Source organism: Protopterus annectens, chromosome 8.part0 (assembly GCF_019279795.1).
Source record: "Protopterus annectens isolate FY-2018-M chromosome 8.part0, PAN1.0, whole genome shotgun sequence".
Lineage (NCBI taxonomy): Eukaryota > Metazoa > Chordata > Ceratodontiformes > Protopteridae > Protopterus > Protopterus annectens.
The window spans coordinates 161,804,996-161,824,225 of record NC_056741.1 but is presented as its reverse complement, the minus strand read 5'-3'; positions in this window follow the sequence as shown (position 1 = coordinate 161,824,225).

Below are 19,230 nucleotides of genomic sequence, written 5' to 3'. Positions count from 1 at the left end.
TACAGGCCACCTGGATCCTTCCTTCTTTGGTACCAGAAAAACCTATAAATAAAAGTCTCTGCCCATCTGACAGGGAGGCACTGTTTCTATTAACCCCTGTGCAACATATGGCACAGAATGGGAGGAAACAATAAGACTTTGTTCACAGGCAAGGAGGGATACCCTGAAACAAGTGAAGGATTCCCATTGCCAAATGTACCCCGATAAATTACATGTAAAACCCATTTGTCTGTCACAATCTGGTACCACAAGGGAAATGAAACCTCAGAGGTATGGTGAGGTTGCCAGAGAATGAGATGAGGGGCTGAAAAGGCAAATAGCCATGCTGACCTGGAGGGCTGTCTTTGAATTTTAGAGGCTTTTCTTTTTGGAGCCTCCTTGTCATCGCTTTTTAAAGTCCTGTTTGATGGCTTCTTGATGCTTATATTGCTTATTGGAAAAAGGTTTGAGGAGGAAGGGAAATTTTTATTTGCTTTAACAAAGGAGGGTTGAAAATTTTAGTCACTCCATAAATCAACTTTCCCTTCATTGCAGTTCATGAGCACATCAGCCACAGGAGGGCCAAACAGAACTTCTGTATCTAAGGGAGAATTTAAAATTTCAATTTGAACATCTTCAGGAAGGTTTTGAGAATGAAGCAGAGACAACCTTCTCATTACTGACCCAGAAGACACACCTCTGGAGGGAGAATCAGGAGCATTATAAGAACATTTTAAAATTGTTACAAGTTGGGTGTGCGATGGATAAGAAAGAAAAATTTTGGAGTGAGTTGGATGAAGTGATGATGACTGTACCCAAGGGTGAGAGAGTGGTGACTGGAGCAGATTTCAATGGGCATGTTGGTGAAGGGAACAGAGGGGATGAGGAAGTGATGGGTAGGTATGGTGTTAAGCAGAGGAATGCAGAAGGTCAGATGGTAGTGGATTTTGCGAAAAGGATGGACATGGTTGTGGTGAATACGTATTTTAAGAAGAGGGAGGAGCATAGGGTGACATACAAGAGTGGAGGAAGATGCACACAGGTGGATTATATCTTATGTAGGAGGGCCAGTTTGAAGGAGATTGAAGACTGTAAAATGGTGGCAGGGGAAAGTGTAGTTAGGCAGCATAGGATAGTGGTTTGTAGGATGACAGTGGTGATCAAGAAGAAGAGAAGGAGTGTGAGGTCATCACCAAGGATCAAATGGTGGAAATTGAAAAAGGGTAATTGTGAGGTGGAGTTCAGGGAAGAGTTAAGACAGGCACTGGGTGGCAGTGAAGAGTTACCAAATAGCTGGGTAACTACAGCAGAGCTAGTAAGGGAGATGGCTAGAAAGGTGCTTGGTGTGACATCTGGAAAGAGGAAGGAGGACAAGGAGACCTGGTGGTGGAATGAAGAAGTACAGGAGAGTATACAGAGAAAGAGGTTGGGGAAGAAGAAGTGGGATTGTCAGAGAGGTGAAGAAAGTAGACAGGAGTATAAGGAGATGAGGTGCATGGCAAAGAGAGGTGGCAAAGGCTAAGGATAAGGCATATGAAGAGTTGTATGAAAGGTTGGACACTAAGGAGGGAGAAAAGGACCTGTACCAATTGGCTAGACAGAGGGACTGAGCTAGGAAAGATGTGCAGCAGGTAAGGGTGATAAAGGATAATGAGGGAAATGTACTCACAAGCGAGGAGAGTGTGTTGAGCAGATGGAAAGAGTACTTTGAGAGGCTGATGAATGAAGAGGATGAGAGGGAGAGAAGGTTGGATGATGTGCAGATAGTGAATCATGAAGTACAATGGATTAGCAAGGAGGAAATAAGGATAGCTATGAAGAGGATGAAGAATGGAAAGGCTGCTGGTCCAGATGACATACCTGTGGAAGCATGGAGGTGTTTAGGTGAAATGGCAGTGGAGTTTTTAACTAGACTGTTTAATGAAATCTTGGAAAGTGAGAGGATGCCTGAGGAATGGAGAAAAAGTGTTCTGGTACCGATTTTTAAGAATAAGGGTGATGTGTAGAGCTGTAGTAACTACAGAGGGATTAAACTGATCAGTCACAGTATGAAGTTATGGGAAAGAGTAGTGGAAGCTAGGTTAAGAAGGGAGGTGGTGATTAGTGATCAGCAGTATAGTTTCATGCCAGGAAAGAGCACTACAGATGCAATGTTTGCTCTGAGAGTGTTGATGGAGAAGTACAGAGGTCAGAAGGAGTTGTATTGTGTCTTTGTGGACTTAGAGAAAGCATATGACAGGGTGCCTAGAGAGGAGTTGTGGTATTGTATGAGGAGGTCGGGAGTGTCAGAGAAGTATGTAAGAGTGGTACAGGATATGTACAAGGGTAATGTGACAGTGATGAGGTCTGCAGTTGGAGTGATGGATGCGTTTAAGGTCCAGATGGGATTACATCAAGGAAAAGCTCTGAGCTCTATCTTATTTGCAATGGTGATGGATAGGTTGATAGACGAGATCAGACAGGAGTCCCCGTGGACTATGATGTTTGCAGATGACATTGTAATCTGTAGTGAGAGTAGGAAACAGGTGGAGGAGACCCTGAAGAGGTGGAGATATGCTCTAGAGAGAAGAGGAATGAAGGCCAGCAGGACTAAGACAGAATATATCTGTGTGAATGAGAGGGAGGATAGAAGAATGGTGAAGATACAGGGAGTAGAGGTGGCGAAGGTGGATGAGTTTAAGTACTTGGGATCAACAGTTCAGAGTAATGGCGAGTGTGGAAGTGAGGTGAAGAAGAGAGTACAGACAGGGTGGAGTGGGTAGAGAAGAGTGTCAGGAGTGATTTGTGACAGACGAGTACCAGTAAGAATGAAAGGGAAGGTCTACAAGAGGGTATTGAGACCAGCTATGTTATACTGGAGACAGTGGCATTGACAAAAAGGCAGGAGTCAGAGCTGGACGTGGCAGAGTTAAAGATGTTAAGATTTGCACTGGGTGTGACAAGGGTGGACAGGATTAGGAACAAGTATATTAGAGGGTCAGCAAAGGTTGGAAATTTTGGAGACAAAGCCAGAGAGGTAAGATTACGTTGGTTTGGACATGTGCTGAGGAGGGATGCAGAGTATATTGGGAAAAAGATGCTAAGGATGAAGCTGCCAGGTAACAGGAAAAGAGGAAGGCCTAAGATAAGGTTTATGGATGTGGTGAGAGAGGACATGCAGGTGGTTGGTGTGACAGAGCAAGATGCAGAGGACAGGAAGAAATGGAAACAGATTATCCACTGTGGTACCCCTAATGGGAGCAGCCAAAAGAAGAAGAAGAAGATAAGAACATTTTAAAACAGGTTTAGTAACCTGAGAAGCAGATGGTAAAGAGGCATTCAAGGACTTTTGTAACTCAGAAAAAGGAAGGGTGACAATTAACTTTTGCATGTTCTTGAAAGATAAAAGTAAAAAAAATGCTTTCTTCCCCAAACTGTCTAAAGCCTTCTCATCTGTATTAGAGCAAATTGGATTAGCAGCAGTAATCTGTTTAGCAGAAGGAGTTTTATGTAGTGAAATAATTGGTGGATCTGCTTTAGGGTCAGAAAAGAAATATGTTTGAGTCTGGAGTACCCTGTATAACCTGTTAGACCTCCTGGGGGCAGGAGATTGATTGCCAGGAAAACTGGAGGCAGTGAGAAAAACATTATGTAAAGCAGGAAAAACAGGAGAAACAGTTGCAGCTTTAGATGTATATCACTGCAGGTCTATGTCAGATGATCGACTTTTTGGAAACTAAAAAAATATATTGAAGAGACCATATGATCGACTTTCTGAAAACTTGAACAGCAAAAACAAAAAAACCCCACAAAAATCTACTTGTTTTATGTTTATACAGGGGGAAGCCCCCACCCCCCCTGCAAATTATATATACCAACTCTAACATTGCGCTACAGTGAGGAAAAGGGTAAATTTCCAGATCCTCACTGAACTGCGATCTCCATTCAAAAGGTCCGAGTTTTCAAAAACATGATCATATGGCCTTAACCATATGGAGTTTGAGTTTCTGAAAACTCTATCAACTGATAGGAAACCCTCACTGCAGCAAATCGTAGTACATTTTCTGTGCTATAGAAGTTTCACTATGCTCCCAGTGAAAAAGCCTGTAAAATCTCAGGAAAAGAAAACACATCAACAGGGAAATCTGAAGGCATACTTTCTTTTTAATCAGAAAAAAATGTCTGAAATGCAATTACACCTGCAATGCCTGCTTTTTTGACTGAAACCCCAACTCATAAATAGAAGAAACTCTTTCTTTTTTTGCATGAAGTATTAGGCAAGGAAAAGGCATTAATGGGTTTTTAGTCCATCCAATTAAATCTTCATTGTGCATGGAAACAGAAACAAAGGAAGCGATATTTTCTCACTATGTTCACCTTTCCTGCAAGGGAAATGTTCACCACCCCAGATTCAGATTCCCATCCCATGTGTGTGAAGAACCTTCACCTGTCCTTTACCCTGTCACTGACAAAATTGTTTCTCCTTGCCGACCAACGGTATGCTCAAAGCTGCAGGAAAATGACTTGACATAGGTGCATACTGACCCCAGATTCAGATTCCCTATCCTGTCTGTGTGAAGAACCTTCATTCAGCCCTTCCTCTGAGACTGACAAGAGTGGTTCTCCATTGATGGTCCACCACGGGCATGCCCACAGCCCTTGGTTCTTGGTGGCTGTAGATGCAACACTAGATGTACTGGGGGAAAGTAATGAGTAGTCTGAGGAACCAAGAGTGTTCACACCAGAGTCACCTATCAATAGTTGATGCAAAACAGGAACCAGCCTGACATCCAAATATTTCATAACAACTTTCTTCTTCTTGTGGACAGGGGATGATAAAACCACAGAAACTGGTAGCTGCCCCATAGATTAGCCAAGAATGAAACCTTGAATGATGACAGAGGAGCCTGGTTAAGCTAATAAAGGGGAAAGAAAGGAACAATTGGTACTTCGGTAAATAAACCACTAACAGTCCTCCACAGGAGCAATATCCTGTGCCAATTGCACAAACCTACAAACCTGTTGGAAAAGTCTGTCAAAAAATAGAATTTGTTAAACTAAAAAGTTCACATAAGCACTTACACTTAAACCACCTTAGAAATGCCATGACAATGTCAAAAGCATAGTTTCTAGCAAACACAGCATTTTAGTCAGAAACGCACAAGATTTCCTCAGAAAATTATCTTAGTGGACGTCTTTTTTTTCACAACAAGTAACTTATTTACCCATCCTTGAAGGCTTGCTGGACAACCAATAGTCCCCATGGGGCTTGCTGAAGGAACACTGTTCAGCAGGAAAAAAGCTCTGACAAGATCTTTACTAAGCTCCCCCTGAAGTCCTGATAGAGTGTGTGGAAGGTGTTCTTAAGCTTTGAAAGCTGGCCAATTACAGAGGGTAAGACCCACATAGCTTAGGCTACTATAACAGTGATCTAAATTCTGAATATCCAAACATATTACCAATCTTGCCCTGCTGTCACATCTGCTGTTTGGTTGTGAATTTCTCACCGATACTCCTACTACTACCACTACTTCCAGTAAACTACACCCCTATTGTTACAGAACACCCCAGTTTGATGCTAGTATTATTTGCAGTACGCACACATATGCAGTTTTAAAAATGTGAGATGGCCTGCCCTTGTCACTAATGTTTAATTATGCTAAATTGTACCTGTGAAGAAGATAATATTCAAAACACCCTGCCCAGCTCTACTGTGCCTTATCTGAGTAAAATGTACCACAAGAAACCTAAGTTCCTCTAGCATGTTCTCTTTATAAGGCCTAAGTCAAATAACTGCTATGAGAATGCCTCAAATATCATTAACATCCCCTAAAGTTGGAGTAAATTCTCCACCAGCATGGAGACTATAGCACACTCTTTACTTTACTCAAGCTAAAGTTCATCTTCAAAATCAGTTTATTTGCTATTATGTCATAACTTTTGCCTTGAGTGACAATTTATTTCCTCTCATTACAGAGGTAATAACCCTGTCCACCAACATACCTTGAAAATCTATTATTAGTCAATATCCTGGTTTAGAACCATATTTTTCTCGCAGCGAACTACTAATAGTCAGTGGTTATCCCAACACACTCTTTTTCTCTGTGGTGCTGCCCTTACCTAGTACATCACCATAGTTACTGACATCTTTCTTCCTAACTTACCCATAGCAAGTTTACAAACTAGAACTTCACAAATCCTTTCCATACATAGTAATTCACTGCATCCCCAACTTGTCATCCTTTTGCATTCTTAATTACTATTCATCTCTCCCAACTCTACTACATGTACGTCGTTCATACCCTTTTTAACAATATCACATTTACTCTTATCAGCAAGCTATACTTTTTTACAGTCACTTAATTTCTCCTCTCTTCAACCTTTTGTGTGCACTTTCATTCTACCCTCCTTACCAACTTACCACATCAATTTCAAATTTTATGTCTTCACTCAGTTCTGTCTTTCTTCAAGTTGCTTAACCCCCTTCATAATCTTCTTTTCACAAACCGAAATCACAACCTTCGTCCAGAGAAAATGAATGAACCTCACCACAACCAGTGGTAAAAATACAAATTCATTTGTTGTGACAAAAAATGTTAAGCGCTTTCACTCACTCAAGCGTGAGCTTCCTCAGAATGTTTAATCAGTCTATGCAAATGATTTAAATAGTATCTTTGGTGCCAAATCCATTTAAAGTGGTATAGCGCTTATTAATGTTCAACATACTAAAACTTCATTAAATTACTAAAACAAAATACTATTATGTATTCAAATACATTATTAATCTGTAAATCAATCATCATCTACACAAATCTGCTAATACTACACTAATTACTATAAAATTAAAAACTAAAATAAAAAATACTAAAGTTAAATGAATATGACAGTTGTGCAAAACTCAAAAATGTACAATATAGATAAAAATCAGTAGAGTGTGTAACATGTATATAAAAGCATAACATATTCTATTCTCAATATATGTGATGTCCTAATACTTCTACCTAATATTAAATAAAGGTTTTGTTGGAATATGGTCATTCAGACCTGGTGGTGTTGTGGCATCAGTTAACAATTGCTACCATACTTCCTTATATGCAAGAATATTTTTAAAATCACCACCTCTAGGGTCCATTACTACACTTTCTAATATCGCAAAATTAAAATTATGTTTTGCCCCAAACTTTTCTACATGCCTGTATAAGGCATTATTAATATCCTTTGTCCTGATACTATATAGGTGAGCATATATACGTTTCTTGAAGTTTCTCTCAGTCTTCCCTATATAGTATCCCGAACAAGCCTCACATTTTGCCAAATAAATGACAAATTTCGATTTACAGATTAATAATGTATTTGAATACATAATAGTATTTTGTTTTAGTAATTTAATGAATTTTTAGTATGTTGAACATTAATAAGCGCTATACCACTTTAAATGGATTTGGCGCCAAAGATACTATTTAAATCATTTGTATCGACTGGTTAAACGTTCTGAGGAAGCTCACGCTTGAGTGAGTGAAAGCGCTTAACATTTTTTTGTCACAACAAATGAATTTGTATTTTTACCACTGGTTGTGGTGAGGTTCATTCGTTTTCTCTGGACGAAGGTTGTGATTTCGGTTTGTGGAAGTGTTTTGGGTGAGCGGAGGTTGGCGTTCTTTTACCTCTGAAGTGTTTATATTTTCTATCTCGCATAATTTCCAAACTGTCTTACATACTATGATTATACTTTCCTGTTTTGCTGTTACTATGCTTGTGGACTGCTGTGCTCATTCCACACCTTCTTCCTGTGAATAAGTGAGCAGGCACTTTCCCGTCATTCCTTTTCACCTCCCAGCTAGCTCCAACAGTTGCCCCCAGCCACTAATCTGACTTGGTTCACCTGGGTCATAAGCAGGGCTTTATCCCTTTATGTCAGCAAAACTGGCAGATGTCCATACTCCATAGCTTTGTCATTTCTGATCATTAGTTGGAAACTGGGATAATGAAGTAGAAGCTTTTACCAGTTTTAATTTTCTGTATTAAGAATCTCAGCTTTAACTTCATCTTTTATAGGTAGAAAAGGTAAAAGATAAAACAAGGCATATATTTACAGTTTCGGCCCCATCTTCTCAGCCAAGAGGTACAAACTGCTGTGCTACCTTGTTCAAAAAAGAAAGTTGTGTGAGCCAGCCCTGTGACTTTCAGTGGAGAGATGTCTCAAGCATATAACACAATATATACTTTGTTCAGGCTGTCAAGGGAGCACAGTGAGTAGCATTGTCACCAAACAGCAACGGGCTCTTCTCTTCACTTATTGGATGTGGTACCTTCTGTGTGTTGTCTACACGCCCTTCCTATGTTTGCATGGGTGTACTATGGTTATGTCCACTTCTGTACACTGATCTTAAATTTCTCTGTTAGCAATGCTGCCTCTCAGTGACATAACATATATTGTCCAACCCATAATGTCTGAACATGGCACTTCATAACATGCAACTATGCTTCTCATTACAGAAATCCTCAACAAAGGTAGGATAACATCATCTCCACTAACCATGATCTACAGACTACCATGTATATTTTTTTCTCCTTTTAGTATTTTCAAAGCACATACTATTGTAATTCTGTAGATTACACATAACTCTATTTAGTCATTTGTTCTGCTGCTATACCAAGGTGTAAACATGATCTGCCTCTGTACGTGGTTTTCTCATGGATGCATTCATTTTCTCCAGGTACTTCAGATTCTTCTTACCACACAAAAAAAAAGCATATTGATTGACTCACTGCTCTCAGCTGGATATACATATTGCTTTTACCACTGGCTTTGTTGCTGAAATCATGGTTGAAAATAGTTTGACATAGACCAGTTCATCTAATTAATGAATAAAATAAAATAAATTAAAATGATCTGAAAATTAGCTTATCCTTGTATACAATTTTTTTGCACCCGTTATATTGATAAGCTCCTTGGTTTGGTCACTAGCTGGAGCACCTTCTGTAAATGTTACATTGTCATTCTTGTATCTACATGGGTTTTCACCAGTGATGGCGACATCACACATCCCAGAGGTACACCAGTTGATAAAAAGGTAGTACTCTGAATGTTCCATAGGTGTTGATGCAGTGTGCAACAAGTGTTAGCACACAAGTGTTATGGACAGACAATCTGTCCAGGACTGGGTCACTGCATTATAACAGTTACCTGGCAGGATAGATTGCATATTCACAAGAATCTTGTTTAAAGCAGGCTTTGGAAAATGATTGAAAAAAATTACTATATAGATGTAGGAACCAGAACCTCTCAAGGCAGTGCCAAAGTGACACAGGCTGTGCTAGTGTACATAAATTTGAATGTACACAGAATTATACACAAGGGGATACTTTCATAGGTTCATAAGTAAATATTAGGCTATCAGTCTGCAGACTATTACAAGACTAGCCAATGGACAAAGGTAGAAATCAGACCTTGTACCTTGTATCTGTGAGGTAAAGACCTTAACCATTAAGTCAGCTCAGCTGCCTGACTTGTTGAATAGTCATGACATCTTCATGTGTTGGGTTCAGCAGGTCTCCTGTTTCATGCATCAAGCTAACAACATCTTCCGGTGTATATATTATACATGAACTATGAGAAGTAGCTGCTGGGCCATTATGATGGCCCATTATGTAAGACTAATGCATTGCACCAGTTTGTCAGTACAGGTTGCTGGAAGCCCCACACTGGTAAGCAATGCAGGCATTGATATAGCGACCTGCTGAATCATCAACACTGCCTACTACACTAGTGGAAGGCAAAAATTTGAGACAGTGAGTCACCATTTTATGCTAAGCACTGTACATAGATTATTACATTGTATTTTCTGTCTATTATCTGTTTTTTTCTTACATTCTGTTGGCAGAGGCATGATGTACTAAATAGTGTCTGTTTTCTTTTATAGTAGCCATGGCTATCACTTTAAATAGGGAGACATGTCTAAGGAGTTCTACCATGTATATTTATTTTCTCTTTTCAGCATTTCAAATGTGTTCATAGATTCATAGGTTGGTACTAGGCTATCGGCCCTATGGCCTATACAAGCCTAGCCATAACAGTTCCTTGGCTATTTCTTCCCCAGTATTTACTTCACATGACCCCCTGTCTAGCAGGGCGACTGACGTGATCCGCGGGGTGAATTTCCTATCTCCCATCCAATCATCAAGGTTCCTTTTGAAGAGGGCTAAAGAGGCGCTCTGCTTGACATGTATGGGCAGTCTATTCCAGAGTCTGGGGAGTCTCTGGATCAGGAACCTATCCTTCCAGCAGGTTTTGTTCATTGTGATGACAAGGTTTAGATCCCTGGAGCATGTGGCTCTGAGGGATTGGGATTTCTTTAAGTGTAGCATATCCGACAGCTATGGGTTTGACATGGCCTTGTATGTTAAGCAGAGATCGCCTCTGAGTAGACGATATGAGACAGAGTATACGTGGAGTTTTTTTAGATGGTCAGCATAGAGCATCTGCTTTAGGCCTGTGATTCTTTTAGTGAGGTATTTCTGCACCCTTTCCAGTTGTTGCAGATGTCTGGAGAGGTACATACCAAACGGGGCATTGTATTCTATAATGGGTCTAATGAGGGAAGAGTACAGTGGGACAATGACCTCCTTTTTTCTGGATGAAAAGCTCTTAGTGATGAGGTGTGCCACATAGAAGGATTTCCTGACTGTTGTGTTGATGTAGTTACTGAAGGTGAGATCACTGTCCACCTGAGTCCCTAAGTCTCTTATCACACTTTCGGTGTTTAATGTACTGCCACCTATGCGGTAATCATCTGTGAACTTTGTTAGCCAGAGTCCCTTAGTGTTGGCCTGTACTTCAGAGAAGTAGATGCCAAACAAGAGCGGTCCCAGGACTAAACCCTGAAGTACTCCACTTGCCACTTGTCTGCAGCTGGATTTGGAGTCAGCTACTTTTACAGTGTGGGTCCTGTCAGTAATCCAGTTGGCAACCCATCAAGTGACATAGGGATTAATGCCCAGCTTAGTAAGTTTATCTATGAATCCAGAGTGAGGGATGGTGTCAAAGGCCTTAGCAAGGTCCAGATAGGCTGTGTGGACCACCTTACCCTTGTCCACGGCTCTGGAGACTGATTCGAAGAAGTCAATCAGGTTCAGAAGACAAGATCCGCCGTTTATGAACCCAAACTGCACAGGGTCCAGTGTTTGAAGGTTGCCAATGTCTTTGTTTATAAGTTCCATGATAATACGTTCCATGGCCTTGCAGATCAGGCTCATCAGACTGATTGGGCGGTAGTTCCCAGGATCCAAGGTGGATCCCCCCTTGTGGAGTGGGATAACTGCAGCTGTGCACCACTCAGTGGGCACGAAGCCTGAGGTGAGGTCATGATTAAACACGACACTTAGGTGAAGTGCCAGTTCACTTTGTAGTTTATGTAGTACACAGCCTGGGATGTCATCTGGTCCCATGGATGCTGTATTCTTAGCTTTGGAGAGTGCGTTTTTTACCTGTATGGCCATTATTACAGGGATTTGGCAATCCTTCAGTATTGAGATGGGCCATTTAGGGGGTGAGAGGGGGGTGACTTTGCACTGAATCGATCTGCCAGGATATTGGCAATATCCTTGGGATCAGTATATTTAATGCCATTCTGTTGTAGCTCAGAGCAGATCTGAGCATTGCCATTTAGATTCTTGACATAGCTATAGAATGCCTTGTGGTTGTCTTTAGAATCTTTGGCAATTTTATTTTCGTAACGAGCTTTGCAGGATTTTATGAGGCATCTCAGCTTCTTACTGAGGCTGGTAAGGGAGTTTTTTTGCATCCTGGGATTTTCCTCTTTTCTGCAACAGTTTCTTCCTTTTGTTGTAAAGTTTGTTTATGGCAAGGGACCACCATATTGGCTTTCTTTTTTTGGAGGAGAGCGTCTTGGTTCTATTGGGGATGGCATGATCCATGCATGAGTGGATATGCTCGTACAGTGCCTTAGTGTAGGACTCAGCAGTTAAGCTTTCAGTTCCCGTCTGCATGGGTGTCATAAAGTTTATCATTTCTGACTTGAGTAGCATGAAGTTGGTTGGCTTTGGAGAAGTGTTTTACAGATGTTTCCTTACGGGGGGGGGGGGGCTGGGATGTGGATGTCAAGGGTGATTAGGTTATGGTCAGACTTGACCAACGAGGGGGTGAACATAGGTCTGGAGCATCGATTTCCCATGTTGGTAATGACCAGGTCTGTGATACTGGAGCCCCTAGTGAGACTAAGGATTAGTTGATCCAGGGCGTTGGAATTTATGATTTCCAAAAACCGTTGGGCAAAGGTGTTGGTACACGAGTAGTTTTCCCAGTTAATGGCAGGGTAGTTGAAATCAAACAGTATTAGGGTGTTTGGTTGTATCTTAATATTTTCCAGTATGTTTAGAAAGGTGTGGTGAGAATCCTGGGGCATGGTGGGGGATCTGTAGCAAGCTACAATTTGGATTGCAGTCTTACCTAGTGTTAGTTGCACCTGGAGAATTTCAGATGCATTGTGTTGGGCAACTAGCCTGTTTTTTTGAATATCCTTGGTGAATATGGACAGTCCTCCACCTTTAGTGTTTCGGTCCTGGTTTGGTGGCCGAAAAGTGTGGTAAGAGCTGTAGCCTGGTATTGCAGGGGTACTCTCTGGAGCTTTGAACCAGGTCTCAGTTACTGCACAGATATCAATGTTCTCCATTTTTAGGAGTGCCTCGAGAGAGTGCATTTTGAGGTTTAGACTTCTAGCATTGAGTAGCATTACCTTCAGATTTTGCATGCTTGTACCTGTTACGGTGGTGGTTTTGTACTTTGAACTTGGCCTAAACAAGGCACTATAAGGGTGGCAAGAGCCTTAGCCAGTAACCTGAACCCCAGGGGTGACAGGTGCAGACCATCTCTGGCAAAGCATCCTGGTCTGTAGATCATGTCATCCCAGGCAGACAGATACTGGATCCCCTTTGAATGACACCAGAAGCTTAGCCAATTGCTGAAATCAATCATTTTGTCCTTATACTGTGGTATCATTCTGGACGAAGGCAGGATGCTACTCAGAGCTAGGGTCATACCTGCCTGGGGAACATGATCCGAGAGCTCTTCCATGTCTCTTTTCATGTAGTCCAGGGAGGTACGTCTCAAGTCATTCACTCCAACATGGACAATGACAGAGTCATATTCGTACTTGTTGTGGAGTGACTTGAGTGCATGCGTTATGTGGCAGATCCTGGCATGCAACAGGCAGCTGACTGTAATTTTCTCCTTGTTCAGCCTGGTGAGTGGGACATCAGTGTTGTTGGGTGGCACACTGGTGTTGTGAGCTATGTGACACTTTAGTTGTGATTGGTGTTTGTTTGCATTTCAGCTTTGGAGGTCCTTGTTGCTTGGGCAGGTTAATGTTAAGGGCCTCCACATATGTGGGTTTAGTGTTGCTATGTGTGGGTGTTGGTGGTGTGGGTTTAGAAGGGCTATGTGTTGCTTGATGTGTAGTACAGGTGTTAACCTTCTCCTCTTGACTGTTTAGCACATTCTTGGCTGGAGAGAGCTTTGCTTCCAGCTTGGCTATGTAAGTGCATCTCTCACAGGTTGTAGTGTTGGGTGGTAGGAGGAGAGGGTTGTCTGTGTACATGAGGCAATTGCTGCATTGCCTCAGTATGCCCAGATTCACCAGGTGGACAGGAGAAATCACCGGAAGCTGACCCTTGGACATGCCTGGTTTGGTGCTTTTTTTTGTAAAAGAGCTGTTTTCCCTTACCTTAGCATAATACTTATACTATACTACCTTAGTATAATACTGTAATTCTGCAGATTATATATAACCATAATTATTAGTATTTTATTTTCCTCCTATACCGCAGCTGTACCAGTGATATACCTCTGAGTGGAGGGTGCATGTTCTTCTCTTTTGTATTTGGGTTTTCTCTGGTTATTTTATATTTCCCACCTCCCAGAAATATGCTGATTAACCAACTGTTTTTAACTATCTATATGTCTTGCAATTACCCTTGGCATCATGATCCAGGCTATAGTTGAAAAGGGCTTGAGACATTCCAGCTCACTTATCCAATTACAAATGAATAAAATAATAAAAAATGGAAATTTAAGTGATCTAAAAATAGTAGAAATTGCTAACTCATTCTCCAATAAAAGGTATTCCATCCACTGTGCTGACAGTGTCTCTGGTGTTGTTCCTGGTTAGGGTACCTTTTGTGCAGAGTCTACTGTACCCTCTGTGTCCACATGAGTTTCATCAGGATCTCTGGCTTCTTCACACATCCTAGAGGCATTCTGATAGGATATCTGATAATACTCTGATTTGTACATAGCAGTGCATGCAGTGGGCAGCAGGCATGTGTACCTTCTGTGATGAGCTGGCATCCTGTCCAGGATTAAATCACCGCATTATACATTTTTAGCAAGGTAGATGGACAATCCTCCACAGTACTGTTTAGCAAGTATTGGAAAATGAATAAAATAAAATGTCTGTACTGACAGATGTCACTAGAACCAGCATTGTTTTGTAATGTTGTGAGTGTGTATTGGAATGAGCGTATGTTCTTTCAAAGAGTTCAGCAAATTACTTGGAAACAAGCACATAGTATGTACCAGCCGTATATGATGACAGGAGTAAACTAAAACAAAGGAAAACATGAGTGGGAATTTAAATAGCATTTGTCAAAAAGACATTAAACTACCTTTGAATATGCATGAGAAAAGGAAAGGTTTCAAGCAGGATTTTGAACTTTATTTGCAAGCACTTGAAATGAATGAGACGCATTGCACAGCATGACAGCATTGTTGCAGACAACAATACGCTCAGCGTGTTAGAGGTGTACAATATATTCATTTTCTCAAAAGAGAAAAATACAGGCTTATAGCATTTACTGTCAAAATTAAAAGGTACTGCCTGCTGAGAAAAAGTTGTTTTTCACAGTACACTGCAGAAAGATGTTCAGTCCACTGTACAGCCTGTTGTTGATTTTAAATTAAAAAGGTGTCCCTGCTATTTTCATACATATTGTTATTCACTGATTACAGACCAAAAATGTAGGAGCACAAGAACAGAGACTAAAATGTACTTGTTAAATGAACCAGCAAGCAGTCCAACAATTATCAAATGTAAAAGGTGCTAAAATGCAAGTCAAATCATTTAATAATGATAGCGAGGCAAAAGCAATAGATTTGGCAGATAAGTCCACGAATGAAATATTGCAAAAATGGGGAAAAAAAAGTCAAAAGCAAGGGTAATGCCTCTGAGAGTTATAAGAACAAAGCACAACTAAACTGACCTATTTATGGCAAAGAATACAAAAGATATGGGAAAATCACTTTGCCAGATATTGCTTTACAAATAAACAATGCAGTTTATAGAGTAAAATTAGCAGTTTGGTGAAATTCATGGAGGCAGTAATGGAAAAAACTAAGAAAGAATGGATAACACCACTGTCATTGCCATTAAAATTACTGCAGTATAGTTGAACTTTTTATAAATGAAAGATTTTAAAACCCTGCACAAATAGCCAAAAAGACATGCCAAAAGGATGAATGTATGAGTTTACAAAGATGAGCGCATCCTCACAAAAAGTGTTATATAATTAACCTAATTAGGAGCTCAAAATTGGTTTTGTTAGTAGCAAGTGATAGACAAATCCTTGTAAGTCAAGAAGGCCCAAGAAAGGCTTTAATTAACCAAAAGTGGGGACTTAGACAAATTTTGGGGTGAATTCAGTGCACTGTATTCTTAAACATAAGTGATTTCAATGGCTTCCTAACTTCCCATAGAAACAGAATACCTCAAATGCCATAATGTCATTTTGAAGCTGTCATGCATCCTCTGCCAAATAGGGAAAGTATCAGCAGCTTTGGAACACCGAGACAAAGGAAACTTTGTTTGTAGAGAACTAAAGATATGTGCAGCAATAAATAAGCCCAATTCATAGAGCAATCGGCATCAGAGAGTCCATAACGTACAAATTGTCACAGACTCAGATGTGGACAATACAAAGTACAAGTACATGAACTTAAACTCTCCAACTCTCATCTTGACCATTGTTGTTTGTCTTTTCCTGGTTAGGGGTCACCACAGCAGAACTCTGGTCCACTAATGATTGGCACTTGATTTTTTTTTTTATGGTGCCAAGTTGCCAGCCCAACACCTAACCTTCAGCAAAGGCACGCCCATTCATGCATGTCTTTCGGAGGCCACTCGACCATGGGAAGGACATACAGACTCCACACAGAAGGCACTCCAGCCGAGAATCGAACAGGAAAACCTCTTGTTGGGAGGCAACATTGCTACTGCTGTACCACTGCAGCTTTACTCTCACCTTGATCATAATATTGAGTAATGACTTTGCACTTGCAAGATGTGGGTAAAAAGAAGACTGCAAACAGAATGAAACTACTGACACTGTTTTGGGAGGCTGTGTTACTACACCAACAAGCAGCTTGGTGAATACTGCTGCAACTATTTCTCTTAAAGTAAATTACAAAGAAGAAAATGGAAACCATGAAAACAATACATGCAGAAAAATGTTTTGTAGGAGGAATGAGGTTTAAGAGCAGGCAAGAAATGAAGAATTTATGTAATGTTGCTTTGATTATAGGTTATATAACCATATTTTTGATGTAGAATGTAAATGCAAACTTGTTAATGTGGTTTGATTACTTTTATATAAATGTTCGTTTGCCTGTGTCACAAGTGTTAATTCAATAAAGGTGTTAAAAAAATGTAATTCCATACACACTATATGGCACCACCTCGTCTATCCTTGTTAACTATATGAATCTCACTGTTACAAAGCTGATCATACTTTGCCTGCTGGGCAAAAAGGATGTTTAACAAGTTCAAAATGACATTATGCCATTAGCGGTATCCTTTTTAAATGGTTATTTTTTATATTCTAATGATCTTTATGTTCTGCTTATCATTTACCTGCTTAAAGTTGCATTCCAGTGCCTTTCCATTCCCGTTCTGTGTGTCTGCTCTGCCCCTTACTGAGATATTAAGATAAAGTGCCTGAAAACACTACAATATTGGCTTTATTTAATTGGATCCCTTTCTAGCTAGTTTATTATATCCATCACACAGCTACCCCCACCCAAGGTCGTTTATGAAAGACTTGGAGAAGCGTGGAAAGCCTTGAACTGTGAGTAAAATGCTTTTCCTCCAAAAAAAAAAAAAACTTTATTTCTTCTACTTAAATATGTAAGCTGCACTTAAAGGACCTGTGTGGTGTTGGGTCCCTATCGGATCACTGAAGTTTCAAAACTTCAAGCATCATACGGCTGAGACCATATGATAGAAGTTTAGAAACTTCAGACATTTGAATGGAGATCGGTGTACAGCGCAGAATGGGAAATTTTCCATTTTCCTCACTGTAGTGTAATCTCAGAGTTGGTATATTTAATTATCAGGGGTGTAGGAGGGCCAAACCCTCACCAAACTCGAGAATACAGACATTTGTGGAGTGACTGAGACATGCTTTAAAGTGGCAGACAGTACACCAGCGGTGCAAGGTTTCAGTGCCTTCCACACTTTGACCAGTAGCTGCACAGGCAAGGCTTACAGGTGGAGTCATCTCAATATACAATGATAACAAGCATACCTCTTAGGTTGTCAAACAGGATGACATGCTGAAATTCCTTCATGTGCAGATCACTATCAACAAAATTCCGTACCATAGATTAGCCACCTATAGGTCACTTTCCATATCCCAAGAAGATCACAATGCATACTCAGACCTAGTGGAGATACTTAACATCCAACCTAACACCCTATTAATGGGAGACTTTAATGACCCCTCTATAGACTGGTAATGCTACATGACCTCAAGTCTACAGAGACAGATATTCCTGGACCTTGTAAATAAAGAAGAAGTAAGTAGCATCACCAAAGGCAGAGCACATCAAAATATAAAACAAATATAAAAACAAATAGTTCTGCCACCAATTCCACTTAAAAAAACTTAAAACTTGAAAACTTTCATAAAATATACGATAAGATAAAATAAAATAAACACACTGGCTCATAAACTGGATAAGCACTTTCGGTATAATACCTTTTTCAAATCCTCGTAAATACAGACACCCTTGACCAAATAATGAATACTTCCACTTGAGGCTCCAACATACTGAACCTCATGCTCATAAATATGGAGAATCCTGCATCCCCCCATTGTCTTGTCCTCCCTGGTAAGGTCTGACTATAAAACTGTCTCTTTCCAAATCAGAATTAACTCTGTAATCCAAGGAAAACCAGTAAGAGTTTTAGGAACTATTCCAAGGCAAATTATCTCTTATTAAAAGGTGATCTGTCAAAATTCAATGACCTTCCAAACCCTGAGAACACAGCAGCCTATGCTGAATTACTCTCAGAAATTCTATAACAGTGACAGTGGCTGTATAGAGGCTACTATACCTACCAGAATTAAGACAAGGACTAGCACCAGAAACAAATCGCCCTGGTGGCATCCTAAATTAAACAGGATATTAAAAAAAATATTGCAAAAATCAGAAAGGGTAACTCCCTTAAAGATAAAAAAAATCTCTCCACATACTAAAGTTGGCTATTTAGGTTAATCAAAGCCAACTTTGAAATTAAGATAGTCTCCCAGGTGAAAGATAACCATAAACCAGCTATGTTAGAAACCTCAAGTGTAGCACCACACAGCAATGTGCTGAACTGCTGGTTAATGGTGCCATATTCACTGAGCCTGGTGATATAGCAAACCTGTTAGCACCCAGATTCATTTCCAACTTTACACCCCTTTCACCCCAACCATTCCCAGGGAAATACAGTCAAACATAATCCCTCCAACTATGACTAGAGAGCCTGTACTGGCTGCACTCATTAAAGCCAAGAAGACAGCCTCAATGGGCCCTGATAGCATCTCTGGATGCTTCCTGAACAGTGTAACATATGACATTATCAGGACTCCTGTAGTTCCTATTTAACTAAAGTATTAAAACAGGTTTTGTGCCATGAAAATGGTTGACTGCAATAATTATCCCTTTCATAATGGAAGACATTCAACAGATCCTTGAAACTACACACCTTGCAAAGCCATGAAAAGAATTATCATGGAAGTTAGCAAGGACATAGGAGACCTCCAGACACTGGATCCATCCATATTTGGGTTTGTCAAAGGCAGGTGTTGCCTACTAGATTTGATGGACTTCTTTGAAAAGGTCACTAAGACAATGGATGAGGGGAAAGAGGTGCAAACTGCTTACCTAGATCTGGCTAAAGGGGAAAATATAGCAATGTGGTTTGTATGTGCAAA